Source organism: Chrysochloris asiatica, unplaced genomic scaffold (genome assembly GCF_000296735.1).
Source record: "Chrysochloris asiatica unplaced genomic scaffold, ChrAsi1.0 scaffold00016, whole genome shotgun sequence".
NCBI classification, from domain to species: domain Eukaryota; kingdom Metazoa; phylum Chordata; class Mammalia; order Afrosoricida; family Chrysochloridae; genus Chrysochloris; species Chrysochloris asiatica.
The window spans coordinates 10,080,446-10,089,388 of NW_006408534.1; positions in this window are offsets into that span (position 1 = coordinate 10,080,446).

Below are 8,943 nucleotides of genomic sequence, written 5' to 3' on the forward strand. Positions count from 1 at the left end.
TGGTGAGGCACTGTAGGATAAGCAATGGACTATAAGGTTGGTTTGAACTGCAAAGTCAGTGGTTCATGAGAGCAGGACCCTACCCAGAGAAACAGAGATGCCTGAGATGGAGACAGAGATGATGACGTGGAGTGATGAAGCGACTGGGGACTTTGGACCCAGAGAGGGAAAGGGACTGTGGGCTGAAAACAGGGGGGAGGAGGGGAAAGTGTAGGGGGTGGGTTTCTGGGATATACCCTTTGGGTGGTTGATGATGCATGGAGGGGATTGGAACCATGGCAGTGAGATGATATACTACGGAATGAATGTAAAACTAAAGTTCTCCCATGTAAACTATCATATAATTTACAATAAAACATTAAAAAAAAAAAAGAAAAGTCAGTGGTTCAAACTCACCAGCCACTCCTCAGAAACCCTCCACAGGGTCACAATGAGATGGAACCAACTTGATGGCACTTAACAAGAACAGTCAACAGAAGCACACTGACTTTAGATGCAGAATTTAAATCTCAACCTATATACTTAAATTACTAATTATTCTCCTTATGTCTCAATCTTCTTATCTATATAAGCCATTGCTGTTAAGAGCTATTGAGTCGGTAGGGATTACATTGTATCATGCATGCACAGAGCTTTGTCCAGTGTTTAGCATTGGGTCAGTGTGTTTAGCATGTGGGGAGGCCATGAATTTTGAGTGAGAGGCCAAATGGTAAAATTTTATGGATTAAATTATGTCCCCAAAAATATATGTTGGAATATCAATCCCCTGTTTTTGTGGACATAATCTCATTTGGAACTAGGACTTTCTTTGTTGTGGTAAAGAAGACATATCAGGGTACGTTGTATACTAAACCCAATCACTTCTGAGTTACAAGGGGTAGGCAGCAAAAACACAGAAAAAAGACACACAAACTGGGGGAAACAGAAGCACATGTGAGGATTACCAAGGGATCCAGAGGTGACAGGGAGAGACCCTTCCCCCCTTAGAGTTACCCTAGAGCTGGTGCCCAGAATTCAAACTTCTAACCTGAACTGTAAAAAAATAAATGAACTATTGTTTTTTAAGTCACCAGTTTGAAACTACCAGCTGTTCCGCGGGAGAAAGATGAGGCTTTCTGTTCCCGTAAAGATTTACAGTCTCAAAAACCCTGTACAGGGTCACTGTGGGTCGGAATTGACTCGACAGCACTTAACAACAACTATAAGTAGGGAATTAAGACATTTCTGTTTTTCAAGAGCCGGGTTAGGTAGGACAAATCTAAATACAAACAGCTGAACTTTTCATCTCACCATTAAAGAGAAGTATGACCCTAAACCACTGGCAAGGTTTGCTAGGTCCATGGCCGTCTAAGGGATGTGAAAAGCCCTCACCTTCCTCTGGGGTCAGAGAGGAACAGGATCTCGTCTGGGATGCTGTGGTATTGTGTTCAGAAGACATGATATACCTCATCAATATTTGACCAAGAAGCATCCAGGATATGGGATGGTTGACTGACTGACTCTTTGCTGTGTGATATGCCAGCTAGCCATGGCTGATGTGACATGCCAAAGGCCTTGGTTTTCAGGGAAAAGTGGCCAATTTGTCCTTGAGGAAAGACAGCAGGACTGATCTGGCCCATTTGAGAGGAAGAAAATACTCATCTAGCAATTCCTGAAGGTTTTTTCTGTACTAGGTTACACACTTACATGTGATTTGAATTTAATTTTGATACAAATGTAAGATTTTAATTCTGTAAAGTAACTTAAAAATTGTTTGCTTACTCCCCACATTGTGAAGATGAAGAAATTTGACTTAAAGTCACATGGGGAGAGATCTGGGTAGTACCCTGAGCTTCTGGTTTCAAGACAACAGAAAATTGTTTTCAGGTTTGCTCTTAGCTTGGGCTTTGGACTTTAGAGCAGGGGTGGGGAATCTTTTTAATTAATGACAAAGATTGATTTGGATATTTATAACATCATTTATGACCATACAAAATTATCAACTTAAAAATATGCATGCTATATTTGGTCAAACATTTCATTAACTCACCCCTAATGTAATGGCTGGAATTTCAGTCGTCTTGGCAGGGCCAAACCAAGTGATTTCGAGTGCCTTATACAACCAGTGGTCTGGAAGTTCCCCACCCCTACGTTAAAGGAACTCACCTGGCCATTCCACTCCCTATGGTTAATATGTCTGCAGGGTCAAGGAGATAACACCCACCTGGGGCCCACACACTTTTTCTAGAACATTCTCTGGGTACCAAGGACCCTGGACTTGCCTGCCCAAATGATTCCAAGACTGTCTCCAGCCTTTCCAGGTTTTTTCAGAAGGTCCATCCTCCCTAGGGCAGAAAGCACAGTCAGTATGACTGGTCTGTGCAATTTTAGGTTCAAGAGGTGGCAAAGGAGTGGCTGTTAGTAGGGCGTGTGCGTGGAGCTTGGGCATGTAGGCTGGGATGTACGCAAGTGGAATGAGTTGGTGAGAGAGCTACTGGAGCCAGGCCAAGTGTTCAGGAATGGAGCTCCTTTTGTAGCACAATTTCAAGGAGGGTGAGAATTCTAAATTTGAACATGAATTCTAGGATATATATTTGTCAAGATAGGATGGTAGAACATACTTAAAGTTGTTAGCTTGATGTATGACCTTTAAATATGAAAACTTGGGATGTAGCTCCCATTGACACTCTGGCACCAGGCCTACAAATGTTAGGGTTGGGTCCACATCATGGATCTGCTAATGAGAACCCTGAGGGAAACTGTGATTAAAAAGACAGAGACATGTTTGCTGAGATGACTTGATAGCATGGCTGAGGTTTTCTTTCTTTTTCTCAATGTCCTGTGAATGTTCAAACATATCAAAAAGATAAAATTAGGAAAAATGTGAATGGACTGTAAACAAGGGCTAAAAGAACCAACTATACTAACTATAATAATGTAATATCCATTCTTGGAAAGACTCTCAGGCCTTTAGATGAGTTTTGCATTAAAATTGAAGGAACCATTTCATAATGCTTTGGAGGTTCATGCCTAGGCTTTCCAACAAACCAAGAACTGGTAACCTTTCATTTCTCAAAACAGGAGGTTCAGGGAGGATGAGCAGTTTGCCCTAGATATGTCTTCCCTTTCCTTTTCCCCATGGGTAAATGCCACAAGCTCCAAAAGTGGGGGGATGGAATCCAGGGGGATGGGTAGAGCCTCCATTCCGACAGAGCCTTCATTTCTGTGACCTATCTGCTGTGCCCCTTCTGCTTGTCTAGAAAGCTGGAGGAGCTGGCTGGCCATCCCGCCCTGTATGCTGCTAGGCAACGTGCCTTCCGAGCTGTGTGACTGCCCAGGCTCTTAGGAAGCTACACCCTAGAGCTATTGTGCTGCCCTCTCTGAAGGGAAACCTTCTTCCCTTCCCACGAGTGGCCGAGTTCTGCCGTTTCTATTTATTGTCTTTAGCTAAACCACCTGCCCAGCATCCAGTTCCCAGAACACCCTAGAGGATTTTCATGCTTCAAACAATGAGGTGTCTCATCTGGAGTAAAAGGAGGTCCACTGGGACAGAGTTCCACTAGTGACCTTGAAATGGCCTGGCTGCTCGTTCATGTTTGACTGAAGCCAGGCAGTGGTGTTTCCAGGGTCGGATTACCCAATAAGTAAGGTAGACATACTCACTACAGATTAGTAAGTAAGAACAAATCAGCCTGTGCTTACCTTGCTTATTGGGTAATCCATCCCTGTCAGAGACTGTAAATTTGACAAGAGGCTTTAATTCTCAAGGAAGGTGCTGTGGATTTGGGAGAGAGAGACAGGTGGCAACTATATACAGAAGCAGAATCATTGATGTGGTAAAAAAAAAAAAAACGTGACGTTGTTCACTACAGAACGTATTTACTCTGCCTATTGGATAACCCAATAGGGTTCAGATGATGTTGCCAAAATGAGAGGATTGGCAGTTCTCTAGCAAATGCTTTGGGGATGACTGAGGGCTCATCTTAGAGGTCAGAGTGTTGGAGATTCTTTCTATGACTCATTAGTTAATATCACATGTACAGTCTGGTAGCACAATCCCACAATTCCCCAATAACCTAAACTGGCAGGACTGACCTTCAGCAAGTTGATGAGATCAAACAAATTTGTGTTCAACTACCTCCAAACCTCTTTCTGGAAGAACCTAGATGAATGCCTTGCTGCCCTGGCCTCTTAACCAGTATTTGCCCTTGTTAACCCCAAACTTTTGGGTGGGTTCTACCATACTACCACCCCCCGAACCCACTCCATTTATGAATTGAAGACAGAGTGAAAGGATCTGCCCGTTCCTGGTAACATTTATTCATTTAAAATCTGTTCACTTATTTTCTAGCTCTGGGCTGGGAATGGGCTTATCTGTGTGGCAGGCCCTCATTAGAATTAGAAAAAGATACCCCTCTCTTGGGGGACAGTAAAATAAACACTGGACTACTAATTGCAAGGTTGGCAGTTCAAACCCACCAGCCACTCCCAGAAACCTATAGAGTGTTGCTATGAGTTAGAACCAACTCAACAGCAAAGAACAACAGCAGTGATACAACTGGAGTCCTGGTGTGGTGATATAGGACAAGCACTGGACTGGTCACTACAAGTTCAGCAGTTCAAACCCATTAGCTGCTTTTGGAAATTCTATATAGGGTCACTATAAGTCGGAACTGACTTGATGGCACAAAACAACAACTCGAGGCAGGCACAGGTGTTGGGGAGTAGAGTTTGAGCTGGATTCCATCTTCAACCTGTTGCCTTGTCTGGACACCCTGTGCCATTAGCTATCTCCCAAGCAAAACTGCTTCAGAGGAATGATTCTAATGGGAAGGATTGCAGGTTGGAGAGGAGAGGAAAGTTGGGGGACAGATGAAGCCTTGTAGTTGCCTGCAAATCACTCTCATGGAGGTGTTCCGTCTATCCCATTTACTCTGAGAACTGGCCCACGGGTTGGATTGTTGTTCATTGACTCAGCAAGATTAATTGCTAGGAGTCCCTGCTAAGTACCCCTTACTTTAAAGAACACTGATGCCCAATGTTTGTATAGGTCAGTTTTACAAACTTGACCTCATTTGATCCCTGTGATAATTTTAGAGGGAGATGGGGCAAGAAGAATATTCCCGTTGTGTAGATGAGGAAACTGAGACTTTGAGAGGCGATGTGGTAACCACATAATCACCTAATTAGTAAAAGGGTAGAGTTGGAAATGTGATCCAGATTTTCTGACTCCAGTTTTATTGGTTCAACAGCTATGCTACCTTGCATCTTACCTGACAGACTCGGCAAGTCCACATTTAAACTGAGTTTTCTAGAATGTACATCTCTTTAAGAAGTCCTTTGTGCCTTTAAATTAGGGATCATTTAATCCAACGCATTCTCTCATGTCCTATCAGCCATTTTGACAAGATCCACCAAACTTTATTTCATAAAAAAAAAAGAAAAGATAATGGAAGGAAAACGTTGTCAAGTCTGTACCATTTTCCTGATTACAGGCATGTTTGAGCCATTGTTTTCGCTACTGTATCAATCCCACTCATTGAGGGTCTCCCTTGTTTTTGTTGGCACTCTACTTTATCAGACTTGTTATCTTTTTCTAGTAACTGGTTATCCTGATGATGTGTTGAAGGCTTATCATCCTTGCTTCTAAGGAGACCCATAGAAGGTAGCTGAATTGGCAAGCTCACATGCCTAACTTGGTACCAGCATCCAGGCTTCCTCTTTTTCAAGTTCAATGAGCTTTCATCTTTGCCAAGCTGCTTCTTCCCTAGAAGGCTTAGGAAACATAAGCAACTTCCTACAGTAAATATGCTTCATCTTCCTTCACAGACACAGAGTTCCAGAAGAACCAAACTCCATGGAAACAGAAAGGAGAGATCACTTCTTCTAGATTGTCCCTTCCCCCAAATGGGTCTAGAAAGTGCGTATTTCCAAGGTGACTCAATCATAATCCCTACCCTCTTCAAAAAAGACCAGAACAATGGGACCACAGAATATTAGAGAAGAAAGAGACCTATAGAGTACAATTTCTACCTGAAAGCTCTCATTTTACAAATGAGGAAATCATTTGAAACTATAATAGAGAGTCTGTGGGTTGTGCAAATGATTGACTTGCTCAGCTGCTAACCAAAAGATTGAATGTTCGAGTCTATCCAGAGGAGTCTTGGAAGAATGTCCTGGTCATCTACTTTTGAAAAATTAGCCATTGAAAACCCTATGGAGTACAGTTCTACTCAGACACACATGGGTTGCCATGAGTCAAAATTGACTTAACAGCACTGTTTTTCCTATTTTTTTAAAAAAATGTATATATATGTTGTTGTTGTTGTTAAGTGATGTTGAGCCAGTTAGACTCATAGAGACCCTATAAATGGTTTCCAAGGAGCAGCTGGTGGGTTTGAACTGCTGATCTTGTGGTTCACAGTCCAGTGCTGATCCACAGCACCACACCAGAAGTCTATATATAAACGTTGTTGTGTCAACAACCCTGACTCATAGCAACCCTCTATAAGGTTTCTGGGGATTGACTGGTAGGCTTGAACCACTGACCTTGTAGCTAGCAGTCTAGTGCTTACCCTACTTTGCCATGCCAGGACTCTATCTCTGTATATACATCACCACTCACCTGTCAGTTTGTTGTACTGTGGTGGCTTGTGTGTTGCTGTGATGCTGGAAGCTATACCACTGGTATTTTAATTACCAGCAGGGCACACCCATGATGGACAGGTTTTAACAGAGCTTTCAACTGAGACAGACTAGGAAGGAGAGACAGATGACTTCTGAATGTTTAGCCACTGAAAACCTTATGAACAGCAGTGGAACACTGTCAGATATAATAATGGAAGATGAAAACACTATGAATAGGACCAGAATTTTATCAGATATAGTGCCAGAAGATGAGCCCCTCAGGTTGAAAGCCACTCAAAACATGACTGGGGAAGAGCTGCCACCTCAAAGTAAAGCTGACCATGAAGGTGTGAATGGAGTAAAGCTTTCGGGACTTTCATTTGCTGATGGGGCACCACTCAAATTGAGGAGAAACAACTATAAATATCTATTAATAACTGAAACATGGAACGTACAAAGTATGAATCTAGGAAAATTGGAAGTTGTCAAAAGTGAAATGGAATGCATAAAGATCAACATCCTAGGCATTAGTAAGGTGAAATGAACTGGTATTGGTCATATTTAATCAGACAATCATATGGTTTACTATGCTGGGAAAGGCAAATTGAAAAGGAATGGTGTCACATTCATCATCAAAAAGAACATTTCAAGATCTGTGTTGAAATACAATATTGTATGTAATAGGATAATATCATATGCCTACAGGGAAGACCAGTTAATACCACTATTATTCAAATTACTCACCAACTACTAAAGCGAGTGATGATGAAATTGAAGAATTCTACCAACTTCTTCAGTCTGAAGTTGATAAAGCATGTAATCAAGCTGTATTGGTAATTACTGGTGATGGCAATGCAAAAGTTGGAAACAAAGAGGAAGGATCAGTAGTTGGAAAATATGGCTTTGGTTATAGAAATGTTACCAGAGATTGCATGATAGAATTTTGCAAGATGAATGACTTATTCCTTGCAAATAGCATTTTAAAACAACATAAAAGATGACTATATACATCGACCTCACCAAGTGGAATACACAGGAATCAAAATGACTACATCTGGAGGAAGAGATGTTGGAAAAGCTCTATAGCATCTGTCAAAACAAGGCCAGGGGCCGACTGTGGAACACACCATTAATTACTTATATGAAAACTCAGGCTGATGCTGAAGAAAACTAAAACAAGTTCATGAGAGTCAAAATATAGCCTTGAACCTATCTCAGCTGAATTTAGAGAAAGTCTCAATAACAGAGTTGATATAGTAGACACTAATGACCAAAGACCAGAAGAGCTTTGGATGACATCAAGAATGCAAAAGGTTGATAAAAAGGAAACACCAAAATGGATGTCAGAAGACACTCTGAAATTGGCTCTCTAGTGTAGGCATGCTAAAGCTACTAGAAGAAATGAGTAAGTCAAAAGACTAACCAGAAAATTTCAAAGGGTAGTTCAAGAAGACATACTCAAATGTTATACTGAAATGAGCAAGCACATGGAATCAGAACACCAAAATAGAAGTACACGCTGAAAGAACTGAAGAAAAATATGAAGATTTGACTAGCAATCTTAAAGGATTCTGTTGGCAAAAAGTAGTCCTGGTGTGGTGCTGTGGGTTAATGTGCTAGACTGCAAGGTCAGGTTGAATCGTAAGGTCGGCAGTTCAAGCTCACCAGCCTCTCCTCGGAAACTCTACACAGGGTCACTATGACTCGGAACCGACTTGATGGAACTTAACAACAACAACAGCATGGGCAAAAAGGACTCCTGGTGTGGCACTGTAGGATAAAACACTGGACTGAATGATTGGTTTGAACTACAAGGTCAGTGGTTCAAATCCACCAGCTGCTCCTTGGAAACCATATACAGGGTCACTATGAGTCAAAACTGACTCAATGGAACTAAACAACAATAACATGGGAAAATATTGAATGATGCAGAAAGCATCCAAAGAAGATGGAAGGAATACACAGAATTACTGTAATGAAAAGAAATGTTGATGCTCAACCATTTGAAGAGGTAGTATATGATCAAGAACTGATGGTTTTAAAAGTAGAATCCCAAGCTGCTTGGAGGCATTGGCATAAAACAAGGCTCCAGGAATTGAATGGAATAAAAATTGAAATCTTTTAACAAACTGATGCAGTATTGGAGGCGGTCACTCATCTATGACAAGAAATTTGGCAAACAGCTACCTGGTCAACTGATTGGAAGACATATGTATTTGTGCCCATTCCAAAGAGAGGTGACCCAACGGAATGTGGAAATCATCAAACAATGTCATTAACATCACATGTAAGTAAAACTTTGCTGAAGATAATTCAATAAATGGCTGCAACACTACA